Source organism: Lithobates pipiens, unplaced genomic scaffold, assembly GCF_037356315.1.
Source record: "Lithobates pipiens isolate NorthernLeopardFrog02 unplaced genomic scaffold, aLitPip1_a1.2 Scaffold_22, whole genome shotgun sequence".
Lineage (NCBI taxonomy): Eukaryota > Metazoa > Chordata > Amphibia > Anura > Ranidae > Lithobates > Lithobates pipiens.
Window position 1 is genome coordinate 56,221,047 of NW_027507784.1, and position 27,370 is coordinate 56,248,416.

The window sequence follows — 27,370 nt, forward strand, 5'->3', positions numbered from 1 at the left end:
GCGGCCCTCCAGCTATTGCGAAACTACAAGTCCCATGAGGCATTGCAAGGCTGACAGTTACAAGCATTACTCCAACAGGCAGAGGCATGATGGGACTTGTAGTTTCACAACAGCTGGAGGGCCACCAGTTTGAGACCCCTGGTCTAGCTGCTATTTATTGTATGTTTTATAGCAGGTGGAGAACAAAATTGCATGGGGGGGCACAAGAAAACTTTTGCCCAGGGTCCAATCAATATTAAAGACGAATGAATGGAAAGTGGTCTCTGATTGGATGAGGTGGAGATTGTGACATCACTGTCCTACCTCTTCATGTCATATAATCAGAGATTTTGCATTTATTGAGAAAATAGCTTTCTCTGGCAAGCGCCCGTGCCAAATGAGCAACCTCCCCGTGTTCATGACATTGCAGGGCAGTAGTTTGGCACAGGACCCGGGAGCTATCAGAGATCACATTGGTAGTGGGGTCTTCTACAGTAAACTACTTAAAGGGATTGTAAATCTTCGTGCTTTATTTTTTTTAAATAACAAACATGCTATACTTACCTCCACTGTGCAGCTCGTTTTGCATAGAGTGGCCCCCGATCCTCCTCTTCTGAGGGTCCCTCGGCGGTTCTTGCGGCTCCTCCTCGCATTAGATAACCCCCTAGGAGAAGCACTCACCCAGGGGGTTACCGTGCGGGTGCACTCCCGAGTCCAGCATTTGTGTCCATAGACACGAATGCCAGACTCAGCCCCGCCCCGGCGACCGCATCATTGGATTTGATTGACAGCAGCGGGGGCCAATAGCTGCGCTGCTATCAATCTATCCAATCAAAAGCTGGAACCCCATGGAAAGAGGGAGAGTGCGTCTCCACCGAGGGAATTATGGGGCTCAGTTAGGTAAAACGGGGGGCTAGGGGGCGGTCACTGCCAGAAGTTTTTTCACCTTAATGCATAGGATGCATTAAGGTGAAAAAACACGAGGGTTTACAACCACTTTAAGCTTAAAACTGTTTCCACCCCGTCCCCCCCCCTTCTAACACCAATACTAACTAGTGTAGAAAAAGGATATGTACCTAGTCTCAGGGAGCTCCGGTCTGGTCATGGGATCTTACCAGTGCCGACTACATGGGAGAGGAGAGAGCGATCCTAGAATTCCTGAGCACTGACATCACCCATAGGGTAGATTTAGACATCTAAGTCTCCCTTGCCTCTACAGCTTGATCTGCATTCTTATTGCGCTCCAGAGGCTACTGACAGGTGGCGAGGAAGCGATGCGATGCCACCTCAGATGCCTCCTCACTGTCTGTTTTAACCCTGTTTTTGCCAAGAAATGAGGCACAACTGTGTGCATTGCACATGTTTGCGGTGCTTCCCTGTTGACTTGAAGTAGTGTTTGGCTAATGGCTGCAAGTCCAGTCAACTTTGCTGCAGTGGAGCATTGTGACCGTGGCATGTAAACACCCCCATCCACTGCCTATTGCAGCCGAAGGGGTGGTAGTTGGAGAGGGGCAAATACATGTCTCAACCACACATTTTTGGCCCCCCCCCCAAAAAAAATGAGGCCATAGGCTTACTGTGGGACATCCATTGTTAGCGCTCCCTCCTCTCCCCTGAAGCTGCTACTAGCCAAGATAGAAGAGCCTAACGTGTGACCAGACTATAACAAGTATATCTTTCTTTTACAGGGTAGTGAGTATAGGAGTTAGAAGTGGGGTGGGAGCAATTTTACGCTTATCTATTCTGTAACTTAAGGGTGGAATGCCATTTGTACATATTCTATAAGGCTTCCATCCCAAATATACACTATATTACCAAAAGTATTGGGACACCTGCCTTTACACACACATGAACTTTAATAACCCAGTCTTATTCCATAGGGTTCAATATTGAGTTGGCCCGCCCTTTGCAACTATAACAGCTTTAACTCTTCTGGGAAGGCTGTCCACAAGGTTTAGGAGTGTGTCTATGGGAATGTGTGACCATTCTTCCAGAAGCGCATTTGTGAGATCAGGCACTGATGTGGACGAGAAGGCCTGTCTTGCAGTCTTCTCTCGAATTCATCCCAAAGGTGTTCTGTCAGGTTGAGGTCAGAACTCTGTGCAGGCCAGTCAAGTTCCTCCACCTCAAACTCGCTCATCCATGTCTTTATGAACCTTGCTTTGTGCACTGGTCCAAATCATTTGGTGGAGGGGGGATTATGGTGTGGGGTTGTTTTTCAGGGGTTTGGCCCCCTAGTTCCAGTAAAGGGAACTATTAAGGCGTCAGTATACCAAGACATTTTGGACAACTGCATGCTCCCAACTTTGTGGGAACAGTTTGGGGATGGCCCCTTCCTGTTCCAACATGACTGTGCACCAGTGCACAAAACAAGGTTCATAAAGACATGCATGAACAAGTTTGGGGTGGAGGAACTTGACTGGCCTGCACAGAGTCCTGACCTCAACCCGATAGAACACCTTTGGAATGAATTGGAGAGGAGACTGCGAGCCAGACCTTCTCATCCAACATCAGTGCCTGACCTCACAAATGCGCTTCTGGAAGAATGGGCCAACATTCCCATAGACACACTCCTAAACCTTGTGGACAGCCTTCTGAGAAGAGTTGAAGCTGTTATACTGCAAAGGGTGGGCCAACTCAATATTGAACCCTACGGACTAAGGCAGGGATGCCACTAAAGTTCATGTGTGTGTAAAGGCAGGTGTCGCAAAACTTTGGCCATATAGTGTATATCCAAACTAGTAAAACCGAAATCGAGACTTTAAATATGCCTTTGAGAGCCAAATTGAATTTGGTTCTCAAAGGTATATTTAAAGTCCAAATAGAATTTTGGTTTTACTAGTTTGGCAATTTTAAGCAAACGCCTAGTACATACAGGTCGAATGTCAGGCGGCATCGGCCGGCTAACATTCGGCCCGTGTGTATTGGAGTCGGTTTGGCCAGCTTCTGTTGAGGAGCCATAACTGTAAAAAGTCTGCCGACCTACTACTGATCAGTGTTCTCAGCGATCGGCTGAGAGCACTGATCGGAGTGTTCTAACGGGGGGGGGGGCATCCCCTGTCAGAACACAATAGCACAGCAGGGGGGGATTGCTGTACTAATATCGGATAGCTAGTACTGCTGCTTCAGTTGAGCCTTCTGTGTGCAGCAGCCTCCCTCAGCCCCCCTAATACTTACCTGAGCTCCTTCTCTGTCCAGTGATGTCCACGAGAGTCTGAGATTCTCCCTCCTGATTGGCTGCCACTGCTGTCAATCAAAAGTCAGATAGCCAATCAGGGGAGAGGGGGCGGGGCCGTGACAGGGCTCTGTGACTCGGCTCAGTAGGGAGGGGCCAGAAGCTTTGACTAGCGTTCAGAGAGCTTTAACAAAGCCTGTCTAAAGCCTTGTATTGAAGCAAGTGTAAACTAGCCCTTATGCCCTGTACACACGATCGGACATGATCGGAGATTCCGACAAAATCCATGGATTTTTTCCGACAGATGTTGGTTCAAACTTGTCTTGCATACACGCGGTCACACAAATCTTGTTGGACATTCCGAACGTTAAGAACGTGGTGACATACAACATGTACGACGAGCCGAAAAAAATGCGGCTCTTCTGCTTGATTCCGAGCACGCGTGGAACTTTGTGCGTTGGAATTGTGTACACACGATCGGAATTTACAACAGCGGATTTTGTTGTAGGAAAATTTGAGATCCAGATCTCAAATTTTGTGTGAGGGAAACTCCGATGGAGCCTACACACGGTCGGAATTTCCCACAACAAGCTCCCAGGAAAATCCGACCGGGGCATAAATGTGTGTTGAAGCCGAGGCAAGTTTAATGCCGCGTACACACGACTGGACTTTTCGACGGACTAGGTCCGACTGTCTTCCCGACGGACTTTCAGTGGAGTTCTGACGGACTTTCAAAATGGACTTGGCCACACACGAATGGAAATAGAAATACAAAGTGCAGCGCTAGAGTACAACTCCACATCAAATTATACACAATATGATAGAATTAAAGTGAGGAAAAAAATATAAAATAAAATAACAATGGCGGAAAGTACCAATATAAATAGGAATGTCCACTGGTATCTATTCAAATCCATTCACGCACACAAATGGACTAATGCCGCGTACACGCGATCGTAATTCCGGCCAGAAAAAGACAGATGAGAGCTTTTCATCGGAAAATGCAACCGTGTGTATGCTCCATCAGAATTTAGCTGTCCGAATTTCCACCAGCCTAAAATGTATAGCATGTTCTCAATTTTCCCGACGGAAAAACTTTCTATCGGTAATTTCGATCGTGTGTATGCAATTCCAACACACCAAAAATCACGCATGCTCAGATTCAATTACGAGATGGAAGCTATTGGCTACTGGCTATTGAACTTCCTTTTTCTAGTCCCATCGTACGTGTTGTACATCACCGCATTATAAACGATCGGAATTTGATGCGACCGTGTGTAGGCAGGACAACTTGAGCCGAATTCCGTCGGGAAAACCATCAGAACTTTTTCCGACTAGAATTCCAATCGTGTGTACACGGCATTAGAGCCCATTCACACAGGGGCAACTTTGGATCCGACTTCAAGTCACCCAAAGTCGCCTCAAGTCGTGCTACATTAAAAAATCAATGTAGGTGAATGGATCCGTCTTATTCGTTTTGAACGTGATGACGTAAACGGGACTAAACAAGGAAGTTCAATACCCAGAAGCCAATAGCTGCCCTTGCGTCGTATTTAGTCCGTCGGACCAGCACACAGATGAACGGTTTTCCCGATTTTTAGTCCGTCAGAATTGAGTCCGTCAGATAGATTTAAAACATCTTCTATTTCTAGGTCCCTCTGACTTTTTTTTTATAAAAAACAGTCGGACTACACGCGATCGGATTGTCCGACGGACTGATCCCGTCGGACCTAGTCTGCTGGAAAGTCCGGTTGTGTGCAACGGCGGACTGACAACTCATGGGGCCCCCAGGCAATAGGAGATTATGGGGCCCCCAGGCAATCAGAGAATATGGGGCCACACAGTATACACACACACACAGTATACAATCACACAGTATACACATACATGTACACACAGTATACACACACACAGTATACAATCACACAGTATACACAGACATGTTTCTATTGGCTGAGAAGGTACTGGAGAGGTGGGGCAGCTATAATCTCAGAATTTTTAGACCAAAAGGATGTCGGTAAGGGACATTTCAGAGACAGATGTAAAAAAAAAACACAGATGTTTACATACTGTCCCTGGTTTTACTGAGGCTGGCAACCCTGATGGGGCACCCTAGTGGCCCAGGGCCCTCGGGCAGTGCCCAAGTGGCCCAATGATCAGTCCGCCCCTGGTCGTGTGTATGCGGCATAAATGGGCTTAGATAACCTGATAACCCGATAATCTGTATTTGGCAGAGGTCTGGTGTTACGAAGGTAACTACAGTATAGTAAAGTTGGGAAACACGGATATAATCAGCTCTGCCCCATCACTTCGGCATGCCCTACACTCAGGCAGAGACGGAGCCTGCAAAGCACACCCACCATCTATTCCGCTGACAGATTGACTTTGTCCTGTGTGCGAGAACATAGACAGCGTACAGTACACCGTGTAACCATTGTCTTTCCTCCTGTCCCTTAAACATCCCCCCCCCCCTCCTCCTCCTCCTGTTCTCTTTCCAGTCTGCAAATTGTTTTCTGTTCAGCAAAAATGGTGCAATCTATTGAAGACAGCATAATTCACCTAGGCTTGGATGTGCTGATGTGAGCACCATGGCTTTACAGCTAATCCTAGTGCTCCACCTGCCTTTCAGTCTGTTTACCAGGAAATCAAGATGTGTAAACTGCAGGAAGCACTATTTGACCCTCATCCGACAGTGTCTCATTACAATAATTGCTAATCTCTGAATAAGACAGCCATGTTCTGAGTGAGGGAGAGAGAGGCAGGGAGATAGAAGGGGGAAGAAAAGAAGCAGCTTGCTCTAACTAGATGCTTGTTGGTAAAACAAGCAGGTCATTGTGCATGGCTGCTGCTAACATGCCTTTAATATAACGTTCTCTAAGACATCTGCTGACCTCAAGGGTCAGGAAAACCAGGACATAATAGTATGTGCTCTTTCATCCTTCCTTCTTAACTGAAGACATATCTCGGCTTGTTTTGGAGTGCCGTATGGGAAAAAAACATAATGGCTACTTCCTGATTAATCCACTGTCCACAGTAAGCACTCTAAGTTCAGTCTTTCTTTTCCAGACAACTAGCAAGGAGGATTTCTTTTTTTCTTCTTCTGTATCTGTTGTATTGTCACCGAGAGGGATGAAGCTTCATAATGCTGTTTTTTTTTTTTAAATGCTAAAGTAAAGTTTTATTTTAGAGAATTTTTTTGATTTTTTTTTTTTTTTTTTACATTGTTTTATATATTTCAGATTTAGATTTTGTATCAGATTTTAATGTGTTGGATGTTAAATTGTATCGTATTTGCTGATCATAGTTATTTGACAATGAAAGCATCGTTACACTGAGTATTGTATTAGATTTGTCTTGTTGTCATTAGCCGGCCACACACGTTACAGTCAGAGGAGTAGACGCTGAATTGTGTAGTAATCTTGTGTGTGGGGTCACCTAAGATCAACTCACTGCATTCGGAGGAAGTGTGAAACAGCGATTGTTTGCTTAATTTTCTATTTAATTTTTTTTTTTGTAAACTGTAAAATGCATTAGAGAGCAGAGTACGATACATGAAAATAGGTGTGTGAATTAAAAACTTCAGACAAAAAAAAAAAAAAGTATAAAACCGTAGAAAAGAGAAGAGCAGGGCCCTGTCCATACAAATGTTTATTGGAGGAGTTGGGATTGTTCACTTGATCCAATCAGATTGTGGTATGTGTAATACGATGGTGCAATTTTGTTGAACATTCTGCTAGATTGTACAGTCACAATTATTATGTATGTGGGATTCGTCTAAAATATTCAATATGTGGGTTGTTATAAGTTTGAGCATTTTTCTGATCTGAAAACCTTTAGAACTTTAACGTAGATCCAGTACATGCAAGATAGTGGATCTACGGTAAAGTTCTAAAGGTTTGTTTTTAGAAATTGTTATTTCTGAAAGCATCTTCGGTATTGATTGTTTCATGAAATTTGTATTTTTTTTTTTTTTTTAATATCACGTGTTATTCTTTCTGGCCATACTTTATTAAATAGCATCATTTAAAAAGCAAATGAGATATTTTAATTTCAATTTAATAGACTGAACATAAATGGATATATCCATCTCACAATATTGTTACTGTGTGTTTGGAAAGTATCTATAGAAATCATTTTAAAATAATGGCAGTATGCATTATTAACTAAAGTACGAGACTGCAAACATATCTCCAAACTTTCTAAGATGAGAAAGGGGGACACCTTTTAGTACAAAGTATAAGGAAAAGCACCCTCCCCTGACATGCCCCCAGTCATATAAACCACGAATAACTGCAAAAATTGATTCCACCCACATGTAATTGCTTTTACTATTCACTAGGTTTTCAAAATATCACTTTTAAAAAATACAGCGGTTGTAAGAAAGGTTTAGTGCAGTATAGAATTATTTGTGTAGAAAAAATTGCATGTTTTATAGAGGTTTATACATTAGACTTATACGAGGGACAACTAAGGAGGAAAAAGGGAAGACTTGGTTTTGGAGAGGGACAGTCATTCCTAAGGGGGGACAGTTGTGAGATATGAGCCAATCTGATGCCAGCAAAAAAGGTACCCATTACTAGATTCTACATCTGCCTTTTTCAGCATTTCTACCCAAGAGGAATTCTTAAAATAATTTTCAAATCTTGGAGAACCCCTACAAAAACCAATTAATTGGTTGTTATTACGAAACATACCTCTTACATTGGTGGTCAATGGGAAGAATGCCCTCCTTACAGTGTTGGCCAGAATGTCACCCTTTCAGACAGCTAAAAAGACGACCATTGGTGTGATGTTGTTGGTTCTACGGGTGGGGGTTGGGCCTGGAATTGTGCAGCCACTACGAGATTGGAAATCAATCAGCCACAGCTTTTAGGAACTCCTTGCAACCTCTGGGGGGACCCAAGTTGAGAATGGCTGCTCTAGATGAACACGGAACAGATTCAAAGATCAGGAGGGGACATTTGGGTAGTTCAGATCCAGGTACACACATATGGCTGGTCATTCTCAAAGATATTGGAGAAAAACAATTGCTAGCCAGCTGGTTTGTAAACATGAGTCTGGATGTCATGTTCTCTAGACTGGACAGGTACAAGTAGAACTTTTGTGGTCCTCCTTAAATATCTGATTGTCTATCACTGCAAGTAACTCCAACTTCCACATAGATCCTTTAGTCACTTCTAATAGTAATGATTTGTGTTATATGATTTGCTGAAGAGATTCATTTTTTAAGTTGCCAATACAGGGATAACTTGTCAGCTAAGAATTGTGATTTTAGACCTTGTCTGCTGATAGTCGGACTATTCACACTTTGCAGCTGGATGTTGAAGCCAACAGATATTTTCTGACAGCTATCGAACAGTTGTGATGAAAGATGCAGTCTTATAACGGCTACTCTTTTTCTGTTATTTCTGTCATTCCACATGATTGGATATTGGATACTTACGCACAACAGTCATATGTGGTTACATAGTTACATAGTAGGTGAGGTTGAAAAAAGACACAAGTCCATCAAGTCCAACCTGTGTGTGTGATTATATGTCAGTATTACATTGTATATCCCTGTGTGTTGTGGTCGTTCAGGTGCTTATCTAATAGTTTCTTTAAACTATCAATGCCCCTTGCTGAGACCACCGCCTGTGGAAGGGAATTCCATATCCCTGCCGCTCTTACAGTAAAGAACCCGCTACATAGTTTAAGGTTAAACCTCTTTTCTTCTAATTTTAATGAGTGGCGACGAGTCTTGTTAAACTCCCTTTTGCGAAAAAGTTTTATCCCTAATGTGGGGTCACCAGTACGGTATTTGTACATTGAAATCGTATTCCCTCTCAAGCGTCTCTTCTCCAGAGAGAATAAGTTCAGTGCTCACAAACTTTCCTCATAACTAATCTCTTCCAGACCCCTTATCAGCTTTTTTTTTTTTTTTTTTTCTGTTTTAAATATCTCTTTATTTTATACTTTTTAAACATATAAAACAACCATCCACTACAACATAAAACTCCAACACATTCCCCACAATCAAATATGGCCAACATACTCCCCCCACCCCCCACCCCCACATTCCCCAACACCAATCATTTACAAATAATCTTTCATCTTCCCTGAGGTACAAAACTCCTCCCATTTTTTCCAATACTTTGAGATCTTATTCTCCACATAACCTTCTTCTCTTATTTGTTTCTCCAAATAGTATATTTCATTCATTTCACCTTTCCACTCTATTATTGATGGCGCTATTTCCTTTTTCCATTTCTGTGCGATTACAACTTTTGCCACTGTGGTCATACAGTGCAAAAACTCTATCTCCTTCTGTGTTATTAATTTAGTTGTATTTGAGAATAATACTACATTTATATCTGGCTTTAACCCACCCTTTATCAGCTTTGTTGCCCTTCTCTGTACTCGCTCCATTTCCAGTACATCCTTCCTGAGGACTGGTGCCCAGAACTGGATGGCATACTCCAGGTGCGACCAGACCAGAGTCTTGTAGAGCAGGAGAATTATCGTTTTATCTCTGGAGTTGATCCCCTTTTTAATGCATGCCAACATTCTGTTTGCTTTGTTAGCAGCAGCTTGGCATTGCATGCCATTGCTGAGCCTATCATCTACTAGGACCCCCAGGTCCTTTTCCATCCTAGATTCCCCCAGAGGTTCTCCCCCCAGTGTCTAGATTGCCTTCCTGTTTTTGCCACCCAAATGCATTATTTTAAATTTTTCTACATTGGTTGTCACTGTGGATGCCAGACCAGTGGCAAACTTGGACAGAGATGCTTTGGATGCCCATATTGACAATGCACGGCCAGTTTAACTGTCTGAATCTTGTATAGTGGAGAGATATGTAGCTGACCTCTGCTTTCATAAATTATTTTACACTTCCAAGTCAGAAAACATCCAACATGCTGTAAATTTATGTGGTAATAATATTTGTTGGTATGAGTTGCTATTTACGACACGTGAGTCTGCAATACATCAAATAAAAACACATAGGGGGTTATTTACTAAACCTGGAAAGTACAACATCTGGTGCAACTCTGCATAGAAACCTAAAACCAGCCTCCAGGTTTTATTGCCAAAGCTTGTGTGAACAAGCTGAATTTAGAAGCTGATTGGCTACCATGCACAGCTGCACCAGAATCTGAGTGCACCAGTTTTAGTAAATCTCCTCCATAGTTTTGGCTGGAGTTATGATTTTGGTGGAAAAAAAGCACATGCCCTGTAAGTTCAACCGCTGATGAGCTCCAGCAATTTTGGTGCAAAATGAACGCAAAACATCCTCCTCTTTCTTTCTCAACTATAACAAATTTTTATTCTTGACTCCAGTGGAAAGAATTTTCTAGATCAAATATTGCCATACTGTCCACTAGTGAACTGTGGACTCATTGTAAGGAAATATTTTTTTCTACATATAGTTACATAGTCTGGCTCCTATAGGTTGCTAGATAGGAAGTCAGTCTGAAAATGTTATTCTTACAGGGTAAGAGTGATTTTAATGTAATGTGGTTAGATCACTGAAATAAATTATGACCGATTGCTATTGTTTACTGCTCATTATTGGTATCTTTATTAAGCTGGGTTAAGCTGGGTTCACACTAGTGCGAATTGGATGTGGGATTCTCCACATCCAATTCACATGTCAGGAGACTGTGACCAGCTCTCAATATAGCCGGTTTACACATAGCGGGGGCGCTTGCGGAGCAGTTTGCAGAATAGTCCTGTGCATCTTCTGGTCCGTCTTGTAGTCCTAAAACACCTCCTGTCCTAAGGTGAAAATGCTGCTCAGTACAGTTATTGCCCTAGGACAGGAAATGTGTTAAAGTTGGGGAAGGGGGGAGCAGGTGCCTGGTTTTGACAGGTACCCGCTCCCACTTCCGGCTGAGTTCCGGACCTCCCCTCCTTCTCTCGCAGCCAGGCCATTTACAAACCGCAGCCCTCTTCGCACATGTGCAGTAGAGAACCGGCTGTGAAACCATAAGGCTTCACTGCTGGTTTCCCTTAGCCGAGATGGTGTGGCAGCCCCTGAGAGCCAATTGAAATATTGGCTCGGGTGAGGACCTCGCTGGATTCATGGACAGGTACGTCACCTACTATTAAAAGTCAGCAGCTACAGTATTTGCTGACTTTTTATTTTTTCCGAGGGAGCCTGGAGCTCCGTTTTAAGGCTTTAAGGCTACTTTCACACTGCAGCGCCCGGCCGTTAGCGCTAAAGCGTCGCTAATTTTTGCGGCGCTTTTCGGCCGTTACTGGTGCACTTTTTGCCTTAAAAAAGTAAAAAGTCCCATTTTGCAGTGCTTTCAAATTACTTTTCAGGCGCTTTAGAAGTGCTGCCCATTCATTTCAATAGGCGGGGCATTTTACGAGCTCTAAATACAACGCTCTAAAACTGCCCCAAAGATGCTGTTTGCAGGACTTTTCGTAACGTCTCACAAGCGCACCGCCCCAGTATGAAAAGACACACTGAAATTAATGGGAGGCGGTTTTCAGGTGCTGTTTAGAGGTTATTTCTAGCGCCCACAATGCCTGAAAATCACCTCAGTGTGAAAGTGGTCTAACAGCGGAAAAAGCCCCCCTCCCCCCAAAACTAAGGCAGTCCCCTCATCTAAGGAGTGGTAACCTACAAGCCAATCAATTTTCTATTCTTTAGATACATTTAATGACCTCTGTCAGGTTTTTTGTGCTGTCTGTGTCCCGTTGGGGAGATTGGTCTTCCCTTCCTCTTCCAGAGACAAAGTGGGAAATATGAAGAGATTTCTCCAAAGCAAAGGAGATATATGCTCTAAGAGATTTGTCCCTAGAACAAGTTTACACATTGGAAGACATCCCCTTGCCTTTTGTTCCTGTGAGAACTCGCAGTCTCCTCTCCTAAAGGTGTTCTATCAGGTTTAGGTCAGGACTCTGTGCGGGCCATTCGAATTCCTCCACCCCAAACTCGTGTCTTTATGGACCTTGCTTTATGGACCATGTCTTTATGGACCTTGCTTTGTGCACTGGTCCAAATCATTTGGTGGAGGGCGGATTATGATGTGGGGCTGTTTTTCAGGGGTTGGGCTTGGCCACTTTGTTCCAGTAAAGGGAACTCTTAAGGCGTCAGTATACCAAGACATTTTGTACAATTTTATGCTCCCAACTTTGTGGGAACAGTTTGGGGATGGCCTGCGCACCAGTGCACAAAGCAAGGTCCATAAAGACATGGATGAGTGAGTTTCAGGTGGAGGAACTTGACTGGCCTGCACAGAGTCCTGACCTCAACCAGATAGAACACCTTTCGGATGAATTAGAGAGGAGACTACAAGCCAGGCCTTCTCGTCCACATCAGTGCCTGACCTCACAAATGTGCTTCTGAAAGAATGGTCAAACATTCCCATAGACACACTCCTAAACCTTGTGGAGAGCCTTCCCAGAAGATTTGAAGTTGTTATAGCTGTAAAGGGTGGGCCAACTCAATATTGAACCCTATGGACTAAGACTGGGATTCCATTATAGTTTGTGTGCGTTTAAAGGCAGGTGTCACAATATTTTTGAAAATATAGTGTAAATACTATAGTTTGTAGACTCTATAACTTTCGCAAAGACTAAATAAAAAATAATAATTTGGGGTTTTTTCTACCAAAAAAAAATGTAGCAGAATACTTTTTGGGCTTAAACGTATGATTATTTGTGAAAAGATTATTTGTTTGCAAAATGTTATAACAGAAACTAAGAAAATCAGTTTTCTTTCAAAATCTTTTGTATTATTTTTATTTATATAGCAAAAAAAACAAAAATAAAACAGTAGTGGTTAAATACCACCAAAAGAAAGCTCTATTTGTGTGAAAATAAATATATACATTTCATTTGGGTACAGTGTTACATGGCCAAACAATTGGCAGTTAAAGTAGCAGTGCTGAATAGGGAAAAAATTACCTGGACGTGAAGGGGTTAAAACCTTCCAGAAGTCAAGGGGTAAATGCAGCTTTAGAAAGTAATACATCATTAAATTTTTGAATGCAGGTATAAGTACCTGAATTTGTCCTGGTAGACCTTTGTACAGCAGAGCTGGAATGTGAGAGGAAGTAGAAGCACAAAGAGTCATTAAAAGAATGTGCTGACAAGAAGCTTGCTGATTGGAGAAGGAAGCAGAGTGACAGAGAGATGAGCTCATCATTGTGCTGCCACTCCTTTCACTGTCCAGTCAGCTGGGCTCAGAGTAAGCAGGTTTAATGAAGCTGGCCATCAGACTGAGGACCTCTAGTGGAAGAAAAAAGTACCTTGAAGGAAATCTCTGAACTGAAGCTGAATATTCTGGTTTTGTTATTTTATCAATAGGTAATTTCATTAGTTTGCATAAGGGATGTGCCTGGGTACACCCTAATCCGGTGGAACCCATCTGTACTTCCCTTCTGCAGCAGCTGAAAGCCTGCTTCTCCTCCTCTCCCTTCTGCCAGCATTCAGCTGCTACAGGAGGAAAATACAGGGGATTGGTACCGGTAAATGTTCCGCCTGTGACTCTCCTGTTTTTTTTGCTCCCGAAGCCCCAATATGTGCTCCCCTGGCCCCCTGTCCCCCTCATTCCTGGACGGGTAGCAGGGAAATGACCAGTAAATTTGTAATTTACTGGCCCCTCCCTTTCCTAAATGAACACAGTGAGTGATTGGTGCTGATCGCTTCTTTGTCCATTCAGAACTGAAGCATAATAAACTGTATTTACTATGCTTAAGTTTGTGAATGAACAGAAAGCTGCTCAGCACAGGGGTACTTACCATTCATTCACTGTCCAGTGCAGCTGAGGTTGCAGAGAAAGGGACTAAGGAATCCTTCCTCAGTCCCTTTTTCTATCTGAAAAGTGGGACAACAGGGGTCTGTTTAGACATGTGAGACATCTGATATTTCACCAAAGCCCCCCCACCACCAAAGCGGCTCCTAAAGAAACTGTAAAAAATAATAATAATAATAATAATGTAAAAAATAATTGCAAAATTTTAATAAAATATAAAAAACAACTGACACCATCCACTGCTCTACTGAAACCATCCATGTTTTCATACATTTTAAATAAATCCTAATGAAGTAGGCTGCGCACACCTATAGATTATTCATTTTCATCTTGTTATTTTTGGCCACAGTTCTGCTTTAGGTTGGCTGACTATAGTCTTATTTCCCCAGTTCTTGAATTCAGTTTAAATGTTTTAAATAACTGGAATATTGCTCTGTGATGTCATAGTAGAGGTGATACTTTCATTATCTAAAGAAAAATGTTCACCTTACTCCTTCCTCTCCAGTCCCAATGTGATTAATTTTTATTATTATATCGCTGTAGTCAGTAAGTTCCTTTTTCCGTAATATGCTTCAAAAATAGATTTTTGTGAACTGAAAAAATATGTGATTTTAAATAAATTTGTTACACCAGATTAGTATTTTTTATTACTGCTTCTCTCATTACAAGCATTATCGTTCCTAAAGCTCTATGGACATCCTATGGCAGAGCGGGCTGCCACCATAGTAGCATAAAAACAAAATGGAAGATTTATTTTATAAATTGAGAGAAGCATGGAGGCTGCCATTCCTTTTTATCTGAAAATGCCGGTTTTCTGGCTGTTCTCTTTACTCAATAATTGTATTCCCTAACCCAGAGAAAGCAAGCAGCAAGCAAGCAAGGACTCCTTACTTTCTTCTGATTTGACTCAAAGGTATTGAAGCTGAGGGCTCGGCATGACATATAAAATAGAGCAGCCCAATATTTCTCTCATAACAGGTTTACTTTAGAATTGTCAGTATATGTTGAAGAGATAATTCTGTTTGGTTAATCCGTCTTTATTTAATCCTAAAGAAAATACAATAAACAGGAATGAAACTCTTTAATTATTGAGAACTTAGTCAGGTATTCCTTGGAAGGGTTTACTGCTGGAGTCCCTAAAATATCGGAAGCCAGTTGGAGATCCAGACCACCAACATCTGACCGTGAATGAAATAGCTGTGTGCGCTGGAGTCTACTTTTTAAGCAAATTTATAGTCCTTATTTCTAAGTCATGAAAGTAGTGAACGTTAGCTGATCCTCTAAAGATATTTTCTTTGACCACTGCTTTGGGGATCCCATGATGGCCAGTAAGTTGGTTCTCCCTTCCCTTGCCCCTCACTGTCCTCCTTTTCCGTGACCACCACTGGTGACCAGCACTGGTCCTCCCTTCCAGTGACCAGCGCTGGTCCTCCCTTCCAGTGACCAGCGCTGGTCCTCCCTTCCAGTGACCAGCGCAGGTCCTCCCTTCCAGTGACCAGCGCTGGTCCTCCCTTCCAGTGACCAGCGCTGGTCCTCCCTTCCAGTGACCAGCGCTGGTCCTCCCTTCCAGTGACCAGCGCTGGTCCTCCCTTCCAGTGACCAGCGCTGGTCCTCCCCTCCAGTGACCAGCGCTGGTCCTCCCTTCCAGTGACCAGCGCTGGTCCTCCCCTCCAGTGACCAGCGCTGGTCCTCCCTTCCAGTGACCAGCGCTGGTCCTCCCCTCCAGTGACCAGCGCTGGTCCTCCCTTCCAGTGACCAGCGCTGGTCCTCCCTTCCAGTGACCAGCGCTGGTCCTCCCTTCCAGTGACCAGCGCTGGTCCTCCCTTCCAGTGACCAGCGCAGGTCCTCCCTTCCAGTGACCAGCGCAGGTCCTCCCTTCCAGTGACCAGCGCTGGTCCTCCCTTCCAGTGACCAGCGCTGGTCCTCCCTTCCAGTGACCAGCGCTGGTCCTCCCTTCCAGTGACCAGCGCTGGTCCTCCCCTCCAGTGACCAGCGCTGGTCCTCCCCTCCAGTGACCAGCGCTGGTCCTCCCTTCCAGTGACCAGCGCTGGTCCTCCCTTCCAGTGACCAGCGCTGGTCCTCCCTTCCAGTGACCAGCGCTGGTCCTCCCCTCCAGTGACCAGCGCTGGTCCTCCCTTCCAGTGACCAGCGCTGGTCCTCCCTTCCAGTGACCAGCGCTGGTCCTCCCTTCCAGTGACCAGCGCTAGTCCTCCCTTCTAGTGACTCTAGTAGACACATGACTGGCCACCATGGGATCCTAGAAAAGCAACTTTTGCAAACCTTCCATGTATTTCAGCTTTTACTACCTTTTACAACTTGTATAGAATAAAAAAAAACTTTTTATACTGGTAGTTAAAGCGGAACTTCCTTCTCTCAATCAACATTGACTATTTTAATCTATATGCTGCTAGCATTAGTAAATACATAAGAAAGTATATCATATTTACTTGTTTGAGGCTGGGTTCACACTGAGGAATGGAGTGGGCAGGGGGTCCGGTGCGTATCCATTTACCGTTTTAGGTCCGATTTCAGCCCGAATTGGCTGAATTCTGACCTGAAACTTACCAGAAAACACACAGGGCTCCTGTGCTATTCACTCCATAGAGAGCCAGTCACAATCTCCCGACATGCGAATTGGATGCAGGGAAATCCGCATCCAATTCGCACTGGTGTGAACCCAGCCTTAAACATTTTTTTTACATTTCTTCCTGGTTTTCATGCTTAGGCAAATGATGTTATACATCTCAGGAGTCTTCAGGAGGAGGGAGGAGGGGTTTTCTCAGCTAAGCACATCCCTCTGCCCGCATGCCTGAGCTAAGAGCAGATGGATTCCAGGAAGTAAATGCTAGAGGAATCAGCTGCCCTTACACAAGATGGCTGCAGCCAGAAATGCTAGGGAATGTTTCCCAATGTGATTTCTCAGCAAAACAAAGCATGGACACATGTATGCATATGTGGGTTTTGAATGTTAAAAATAAATTAAACTATTTTTGTTTGTGGTGCTCGGATACTGCGTAGTTCTGCTTTAACTTGCTCTTGTAGCACTTACAGATAACTGTATGCTAGTCCTGTTTCTCTGGTGAGCACCTTGGGATCTCTGAAAAGTGGGGTACATATTTCTGTCATGATTGACCAGATTCTGTGGTTGTCGCCCTTGGCCTGTCTCTCATGCCTCATCAATGGTTGGTGAGGCTACAGTGACCTTGATAGGACAATAATGAAGCACCGTAGCACACCTCCCAACTTTCTTGGATGGGAACGAGGGACACCTATTAACAAAAGAATGTAGGCATAGGAAACACCCTCGTAATGCCACTTAAGCTAGAATGTTACAAAAAAATGATTAGTTAAAGTGGAGGGCCACCCTGAAAAAAAAAAATACATTAAAAACTAGAAAAAAATCAGAAAAAAAAAGTTTTTTTTTTTAAACTTCCCAGAAATGCCTGTTGCTAGGCACATCATCCTAATCTGCCTCTTCCTCCTCCGCGGAGATCTTCTGGTCTTCTATCCTCCGTGCGGCGTCTTCTGGGTAATGGGTCGCGCTGTGTTCTGGGAACTGTGTGTCCCAGAACACAGCGCGCCCCATTCTCAAAGCGCTGCGCTCCGCAAGGCTCCACTGCCTGTTTCCCTTAGGCAAAATGGCGGTGCCGGGACCCGAGACCGAGGGACGGGTCAGCCTCGGGCGGCCGACATCGCGGGCGCCCTGGACAGGTAAGTGTGCTTATTAAAAGTCAGCAGCTACAGTGTTTGCAGCTGCTGACTTTTACATATTTTTTTTTTAAACGGGCCCTCCTCTTTAAAGCGTTTGTTACCCTAAAAAAAAAATTGATCTTGTCTCTTTAACGCTGGGTTCACACTAGAGCACAGAGCAGCTCACAGCAGGGGGTCCGATGCTTCTCCATTTATTCATTTCCATGAACATCTCCGGGTTCAGAAACTGAAACGGACCAAAAAATACACAAGACTCCTGTGCAATTCGCACCGGAGCCGCTCCGGAGATGTGTGGACCGGCTCCATAGAGAGACAGTCACAATCTCCTGCTATGTAAATTACATGCAGAGAAATCTGCATACAATTCACAATAGTATGAACCCAGCCTCAAGCATGAATAACAGCACAGAGCTTGTGCTGTATCATTTGGCCTTCTGTATCACCTGAAATACCTGGTTAATCCTGCCTGATTTTACCCTCCTCCCTGTAAACTTACCACGGTTTATCCTGGCTGCTTAGCCCTGACACCATGGTCAGTTTACATGCCTCTGTCATCCATAGCCCCAAATCAGGGACAGTCCCTCAAAATCAGGGACAGTCAGGAGCTATGCAGTAGACCACAAAGTCTGCATGCAAAGTTTAGCACCCAGCAGTACAGGTAAAATTTCTTTTTTTAATCAGCATCCTCTCTACAGGTTTACTTTTAGGCTAGGTTCATACCGCAGCATGGAGCGGTTCACAACAGGGGTCCGGTGCGTCTCTATTTACTGTTTTAGGTCCGATTTCAGCCTGAATTTTTGGCTGAGTTCAGACCTGAAACGGACCAAAAGTCGCACATACTCATTCATGCTCAGCCATCCATGGCTCATCAATCCCCATTCATGCTCATCCATGCCACATCCATGCCACTACAGTGCCTCACAAAAGTGTAATAGGTAGCCAAATTAGATTTGACATTTATGCCCCTAGAACACCTGACAGTGCCCCCTACATGTTGGTCCTCTGTATGTGGCCAGGCTGTGGAAAAGTCTCACACGTGGTATCGTCGTACTCAGGAGGAATAGGAGAATCTATTTTGGGGTGAAATTTTTGGTATGTAATGCTATGTGTTAGAAATATTGTGTAAATGGACAACGTTGTGTTAAAACACATTTTCCAAAAACTTGTAGAAAAAAATAACATGTTCAAAAGACTCATTATGCCTCATAGATTATACATTGGGTTGTTTTCTTTCCAAAATGGGGTCATTTTGGGGGCGTTTCCATTGTCCTGGTGCTCCAGGGCCTTCAAAAGTGTAAAAGGTAGTCAAGAAATGATATGTGTAATTTATGCTCCAAGAACGCCTGATGGCACTCCCTGCATATTGGGCCTCTGTATGTTGCCACTCTGTGTAAAAGTCCCACACATGTGGTATCGCCATACTTAGGAGGAATAGTAGAATGTGTTTTGGGGTGTAATTTGTGGTATGCATATGCTGTGTGTGAGAAATAACCTGCTAATATAAAAATTTTGTGAAAAAAAAAAGACAAAAAAATCTTGATATTGCAAAGAATTATGGGAAAAAATTACAACTTCAAAAAACTCACCATGCTTCATACTAAATACATTGGAATGTCTGCTTTCCAAAAATGGGTCATTTGGGTGCTATTTGTATTTTCCTGGCATGTTAGGGTTCCAAGAAATGAGATGGGCCGTCAGTACTTCAAGTGTGATCAATTTTCAGATATTGGCACCATAGCTTGTGGACTCTATAACTTTTGCAAAGACACCGATAATATACACTGATTTGGTTTATTTTTACCAAAGATATGTAGTAGTATAAATTTTGGCCAAAATATATGAAGGAAAATTACTAATTTGCAAAATTTTACAACAGAAACGAAGAAAAATTCATTTTCTTACAGAATTTTCGAATTTATTTTATTATATAGTGCAAAAAATAAAAAACCCAGTGATGATTAAATACCACCAAAAGAAAGCTCTATTTGTGTTAAAAAAAGGACAGAGAACTGTCCTTTTTTCTGTACTGCTTGGACCTTGAAGAAGGGGACATACCCGAAAGCTTGTCCTGAAAAATTGTATGTTAGTGCAAATAAAAAAAGGATCACGGACAGTACTCAATTTTCTCTGTCACAATTGCACTAATACGGCTACAATCACATTAAGTATAAAAAAAGGACAAAAATTTAATATAGGTACAGTGTTGCATGACTGAGTAATTGTCATTCAAAATGTGAGAGCACCAAAGGCTAAAAATTGGTCTGGTTAGGAAGGGGGTTTAAGTGCCCAGTGGGTAAGTGGTTAAGATACGTCTACCTTTCCAACACACTCATCTCCATAATTTACTGCTGAAGCCTTCTGAAAGTCAGTAGGGCTCCTCTCCACTCCCCCACCTGACGACACTTTTTTTTACCTTTTTGGGTGAATTGCCTTTTGCAATGTGTCTTATACCCAGAAGTTGGACTCCTCTGGCAGATGGGACAGTAGGAGATCATAGTAAAAATAAAAACAAGCACCTATAGTGTCAGCTATTCAGTGGATGTGTTACTTTAAATATTTTTCTCAGCGATCAAAGTTGCTTTGTTAAGACAGCAGCGTGGGCAGGTTAGGGTGTTTCTTGTTTTAACTGTGTTATCGCGTTGAATATAGATCTTGTATCACGCTCATTGCATGCCTGCAATGTCTCCTATAACTTTTTCCTATTCATGCCTACATTCTTTAAAGAAATCCAGAGTGGAAACATGACACACAGATCTGTCCCAACCCGCTGCTTGTGAATAAATATATTGAGTGTTTTGTTCTCCTGTTCCTCCTGTTAGTCACAGCCCAGCACACTTTTATGGAAACCAATAGTGACAGTGATACAGACACATGCCAGCCAAGATACAAAGGAGAGAAAAGAACATAAAAATCATGAAGCAATTCCTCTTCCTCCCATAATGGAATACCCTGTTGCATTTTGGGTATTACATGTTGCACATCAGAGCAAAATGTAGCAGCTTGAAGCTTTTTCATGTGAATAAATAATTCTCCCAAAAGTAATGATCATTTTTTTTCCAGAGGAGAACAATCGGGACAGCAGCACTGCGATATTATATTCATCCCTATGGTCCCATCAAGCTATGAAAACCCATTGCAGTCAATTTATAAAGTCAGTCCAACAACTGGACACAGCACTTGCTCAGTCCAATAATTACTCAGGGCACTTGCTCAGTCCAATAATTACACAGGGAACTTGCTCAGTCCAATAATTACACAGAGTACTTCCTCAGTCCAATAATTACACAGGGCACTTGCTCAGTCCTACAATTGCTCAGGGCACTTGCTCAGTCTGACAATTACACAGGGCACTTACTCAGTCCAACAATTACACAGGGCACTTACTCAGTCCAACAATTACACAGGGCACTTACTCAGTCCAACAATTACACAGGGCACTTACTCAGTCCGACAATTACACAGGGTACTTGCTCAGTCCTACAATTACACAGGGTACTTGCTCAGTCCAACAATTACACAGGGTACTTACTTCAGTCCGACAATTACATAGGGCACTTGCGCAGTCTGACAATTACACAGGGTACTTGCTCAGTCCAACAATTACATAGGACACTTTCTCAGTCCTACAATTACACAGGGTACTTGCTGAGTCCGACAATTACACAGGGCACTTGCTCAGTCCTACAACTACACAGGGCACTTGCGCAGTCTGACAATTACACGGGGCACTGACTCAGTCCTACAATTACACAGGGTACTTGCTCAGTCCAACAATTACATAGGACACTTTCTCAGTCCTACAATTACACAGGGTACTTGCTCAGTCCAACAATTACACAGGGCACTTGCTCAGTCCTACAATAACACCAGGCTTAGTCATAGAATTGCACGTGGCACTTAATCAATCATAAAATTGCACAGGGTACTGCCTTAGCCCTGGTGTCAGTTAGTGGCAGTCACTGCCTAAGGCCCATGTGCAAAGGAAAAACTGTCCCCACTGATACCAAGATGTTTTAGTTCTGAGCAGACCCTTGTGGATTTACTCATTGCCCAGTCATTGGGATCAAGTAACAAGATATCAGAACCACGAGTTCAGGTCCACTCCTGATGTTACAAAACTAAATAACCGTGTCACACTAATAATTGCAGAAACACAAACCACTACAAGGCACACGTCACAGTACATGTTCCCCCAATGAACTGTAGCTCCCCAGTGCCGGCAGCACTCATGCAGCCCCAGACCATGACACTCCCACCACCATGCTTGACTGTAGGCAAGACACACTTGTCTTTGTACTCCTCACCTGGTTGCCGCCACACACGCTTGTCACCATCTGGATCAAATAAGTTTATCTTGGTCTCATCAAACCACAGGACATGATTCCAGTAATTCAGTCTTCTTGTCATCAGCAAGCTGTCTGTGAGCTTTCTTGTGCATCATCTTTAGAAGAGGCTTCCTTCTGGGACAACAGCCATGAGGACCAATTGGATGCAGTGTACGGTGTATGGTCTGAGCACTGACCACCCCAACCTCTGCAGCAATGCTGGCAGCACTCATACATCTATTTCCCAAAGACAACCTCTGGATATGATGCTGAGCAGATGCACTCATCTTCTTTGGTCGACCATGGCGAGGCCTGTTCTGAGTGGAACCTGTCCTGTTAAACCTCTGTATGGTCTTGGCCACCATGCTGCAGATCAGTTTCAGGGTCTTGGCAATCTTCTTATAGCCTAGGCCATCTTTACATAGAGCAACAATTCTTTTTTTCAGATCCTCAGAGAGTTCTTTGCCACAAGGTGCCATATTGAACTTCCAGTGACCATTATGAGAGAGTGAGAGCGATAAAACCAAATTGAACACAACCCTCTCCCCATTCACACATGAGACATTGTAACACTAACGAGTCACATGACAAGGGGGAGGGAAAATGGCTAATTGGGCCCAATTTGGACATTTTCACTTAGGGGTGCACTTACTTTTGTTGCCAGCGGCTAACACATTAATGGCTGTGTGTTGAGTTATTTTGAGGGGACAGCAAATTGACACAGTTATACAAGCTGTACACTCACTACTTTACATTGTAGCAAAGTGTCATTTCTTCAGTGTTGTCACATGAAAAGATAGAATAAAATATTTACAAAAACGTGAGGGGTGTACTCACTTTTGTGAGATACTGTAAATACATTTAGTTCTTTCAAATTGACCTAGCAGAATGATCTCTTTCTAAAACTTTTATTTAACACTCTTTTTTTGTACATACATACATAGTGTGTAACAAATCTTTATACAACTTGTTTTTTGTTTTTTTTCCCAATAAAAACACTCAATTCAAAATTTCCATCAGGTAATTTGTTTCTTTCTTTGTCTTGTGCTTTGATTTTTTAATGATACCTAAAAGAAAAAAATATTTCCGCATTGTATATTTTGAAGTGCTTTAGATGCCGGTGAAGCACTGAGAGGTCAGTTGGCAGATAGTATGCCACTATGCCAAAAAGTTCTTTAGTTACTGTGAACATTTTTGGTCTTTTTTTTTTTTTCTTTTTTTACCAAGTTATTGATGTCATTTTTTCCTGCGGATCTTTTTTTAATCAGATTTTTATTGCCAGCTATGAAACTGATGTTTTTCAAAAAAAGCATTTGTTTCTGAACGTTTTTGGGGCTGAAAATAGCTCTGTAATTATTTTCATAGGAGAAAGAATGAAACCGCTTCTCTTGATTTCATTTCTATAACCTTCGCCTTAATGTTTTCATCTAATTAGTGGTTTCAGTGAATTTTAATGGTTCATAGCTGCCGATTTATTTTATCTCACGTTTCTATGTTGCTTACACTTATAATTACTCCATATTTAATCTGCCCACTTTGCTGTTCCGCTTTTAATTTAATAAAGCAACCTAAGTATTTTTTTTTTTCATTGAGCCTATCATGTTTCGTGGCTACACAGCGTCTCCTGGGGTCAAATTTGTGACACTGTTCCCCTTTGTATCGTTTATTATATTCTTTAGCTTTTGCTGTACTAGGTATTAAGGACTACATATATCATGTAGGGCAGCTACTCTGTAACGTGATATATGGGATTAAGTGGCGAATAACAATGGTTGGTGTGTGCAGAATTGCCATGTTTTATTCCACATTTTAAAGGATCAGTATTAGAATGTATTTGGCTTTAAAATAAACGTTTCACAAATCTGGGCAATTCAAAGCATATCAGGAAAAAAATGTAGCAGAAAACACATGTTGAAACGATACTCTCTTCACCCCACAAAAGTACCCAAAGCAGTTTCCTGCAATAGAAGAGCTATTGTACAGTACTTACCTTTCTGGCCACCCATGTCTCCTATCTCCTCAATGTTAAAACTCTACAGCCTACATCATATTCTACACTTGAAAGAGGGTCGGATGCCTATGTTCCCTGAGACACGTTATGCCTCCAGCACACGGTTGGAAATTCCGACAGAAAAAGTCCGATCGGATTACAGGTATACCCCACTTTTAAGTACACAATGGGGTTTATTTACTAAAGCTGGAAAGTGCAAAATCAGGCTCACTTCTGCATAGAAACTAATGAGCTTCTAACCCCAGCTTTTTCAATTAAGGCTCCATGCACACTGAAGCTCAAAAAAGCTATTTCTGGACGCCAGATTGCTGGCAGAAAACGCTGGTTGAAAAACCTGCTTTTAACAGCGTTTTATACTAGCGTTTATGAGCGTTTTACAGCGTTAGCGTCAATGGGCGTTTTTTATAAAAATACACAGAGGACACTCCAAAAATCCCACAATGCATTGAAAAATAGAATGCCAAACACTAATGAACGAGCGTTTACAAGCGTTTATCAGCGTTTGTCGTTTTTTGGCGCTGAAAAACGGCACTTTGAACGCGAATTTCTGGCGTTCAGAAAAAAGCCCATAAACTCCACTGCTCATTAAAGCTGAAAAACGTCCATGTGTGCAGGGACACATAGGCTAACATAGAGTGGAGTTTATGGGCTTTTACAAAAAACGCCCAAACTCCAATAAACTGCAGTTTATCAGCTTCAGTGTGCATGGAGCCTAAGCTTTGGTAATAAAACCTGGAAGCTCATTGGTTTCTATGCAGAAGCGAGCCTGATTTTGCACTTTCCAGCTTTAGTAAATAAACCCCATTGTGTACTTAAAAGTGGGGGAATGCCTGTATGTTGTCAGAAAATCCGATCGTGTGTGGGCTCTATCTGACTTTTTCTGTCTGAATTTCTCACGGAAAAAGTTTAGGAGCTGGATCTAAAATTTTCCGACAACAAAATCCAATCGGACTTTTTCCGTTCCTGTGTAGAATATTCCGACGCACGAAGTGCCACACGTGCTCAGAAAAAATTTGGAGACGAAAGCTATTGGCTACTGGCCTCTACATAGTCCCGTCTTATGTTTTTTACGTTACCTGATTCCGACAACTTTGTGCGACAGTGTGTATGCAACATAAGTTTTGGCCAAAATCTGTCGGAAAAATTCAGATGGATTTTGTGGTCGGAATGTCCTACCGTGTGTATGGGGCATCAGAGTTTCATCCACTGACCCCTCTTTGCCAGCATAGGACTCAGTAGTGACATAGGCACTGTAGGATGGTCCTACAGCCTGCCTGTTCCTCCCTTAACCCCCCTGACGGTCTTCCCGAGTCTGGCTCGGGGTGGAATTTTTGTACCATTAGCGGTAACCCCGAGCCAGACTCGGGACCGCATCGCTGGATCCAGGATGAGTTTACTTACCTTCTCCCTCGGATCCAGCGTTGTCTCCCCGCTGTACGAGCGAGCCGTGCCTCGCTCGATCTATCACGGAGCCGATCTCCGTGCCCTGCGAGCGTTGCGACACACGGGGACGGAGATCGGCGCCAAATTCAAAAAGTGAAACAGACAGTATACATACAGTATAATGTAATCTTACAGATTACATTGCTGTATGTAATTATTTCACATCCCCTTTGTCCCTAGTGGCCTGTCCAGTGCTCTGCATGCAGTTTTATATAATAAAAACTGTTCTTTATGCCTGGAAACTGGAGATTGTCCATAGCAACCAAACTGTCATTTTACATCAAAAATGGTTTTAGACCAGCTAGAAAACAGCGATAATAAATTGGAATCACTCGCAGAATTGAGCGATATCGATTTGTGTGGAGATCCGTCATCAAATACTGAAAAGTAATGGCAGTGACAATTCTGCAACTGAGCAAATTTCAGTGTTTTTGATTTGATTACATTATTGAATAATTTTTATTATTGTTATATTATTATTTGGTACAATTATTTATAGTTATTTATTATATTTTAATTTATGATTTCATTTTTCAAACTTTATCATACCCGGGATGTCTGCTAGACTCTGGTTTGGACAGATTTAAGAGAGTTATTCCTAAGAATTACAGGACTACAATATAAAACGCCAAATTTTCATGCAAAATAATGGTACTGATTTTAGCACCTAAAATCCGAAATAATCATACCGCCAGGGAGGTTAAAACGGTTGTAAACTCTAAAAAAAAAAAAAAAAACTGTAAGACAAAGAAAGGCATAATGAGCTAGTATGCATCACATACTAGCTCATTATGAGATGCTTTCCTAAGAACGAAGCCCTGCAGCAAAGTCTGCACACTGCTGAGATGGCTGACATCTTCCCTGGCGTTTCTTTCTGGGTTTGTGGGCTCCGGTGCTGTGATTGGCCGGAGCCGCGATAACGTCACTCCCACACATGCGGGCAGGTCCCGGCACAGGGCCCCGAAGAAACTGCACGAGCAGCCATTCCTTTAGAGTGCATGGGCCAATGATGCCGACAGCGGTGCAAGTTTAGGAGGTAATTACGGTACCTATAGGTAAGCTTTAATATAGGCTTACCTGTGGGTACAATTAAACAAGAAGACTTTACTTTCTCTTTAAAGTGTTTGTAAACCTCAGACATGTAATATGAACAAAGCATACACCTCTATAGTGTGTAGGTGTCTCAGTTGAGAGCACTAAGTGTCATTTCTGTCTGTCTGCTTCGTTTCCTCTGCTATCAGCCTGAGTCACCTTTGCCAAGTTTTCCTGACACCAAGAGAAAAAAAATGACAGGGAAGGGAACTCCAGCTGATCGACAGCCTCAGTTCAAGTACATCAAGCAGACCTCCACCCATCACAAACAAACACACACACTCACACACACACACTCACACAGCAAGACATGACTATTGCTCAATACAACTGCAAGCTCAATAAACACACAGCCAGAGTATTCAGTACAGCAGCAAGCTCATCCCCAGTGACATTTACTTTTATATAAACCCCCCCCCCCCACCCCCATGACACACTTTGCCCTCCAATCAAATGTCTCCATATAAAAACATAATTTCAGAGCACAAAGAAAGAATTATTATCTATGGTTGTCGTGGGCTTTGCGCCTCAAGTATCTACAAAGAACTAAAATATACGGTTTTGCATGGCCAAGTCTTTAATCATAACGTCTTGAGTTTGCATGTTCTTCCTGTGCTTGCATGGGTTTCCTCCGGGTACTCCGGTTTCCTCCAACACTCCAAAGACATGCTGGTAGGTTATTTGGATCCTGTCTAAATTTGCCCTAGTATGTGTATGTATGAATGTGAGTTAGGGACCTTAGATTGTAAGCTCCTTGAGGGTAGGGACCGATGTGAATGTATAATATATATATATATATGTAAAACGCTGCGTAAATTGATGGCACTATAAAGTACCTGAAATAATAAAAAATGTAGAAGCTGGGACCAATCAGATGAGGTCTTACT

General features: G+C 42.8%; 1 protein-coding gene across 22 annotated transcripts in view; it reads left to right on the plus strand.

Annotated features, from left to right (window-relative positions):
- The window catches only part of BAZ2B (bromodomain adjacent to zinc finger domain 2B), a 459,321-nt gene that overhangs the window by 203,206 nt on the left and 228,745 nt on the right, over nt 1-27,370 (plus strand). For 2 of the 22 annotated variants that reach the window (XM_077447615.1, XM_077447621.1), the window contains exon 1: nt 5,857-6,187. The exons of the other annotated variants lie outside the window; for them this stretch is intronic. The gene's annotated coding sequence lies outside the window, so the exon portion shown is untranslated. Of the gene's footprint in view, nt 1-5,856; nt 6,188-27,370 lie in introns of those variants that run through there. 22 annotated transcript variants of the gene reach the window in all.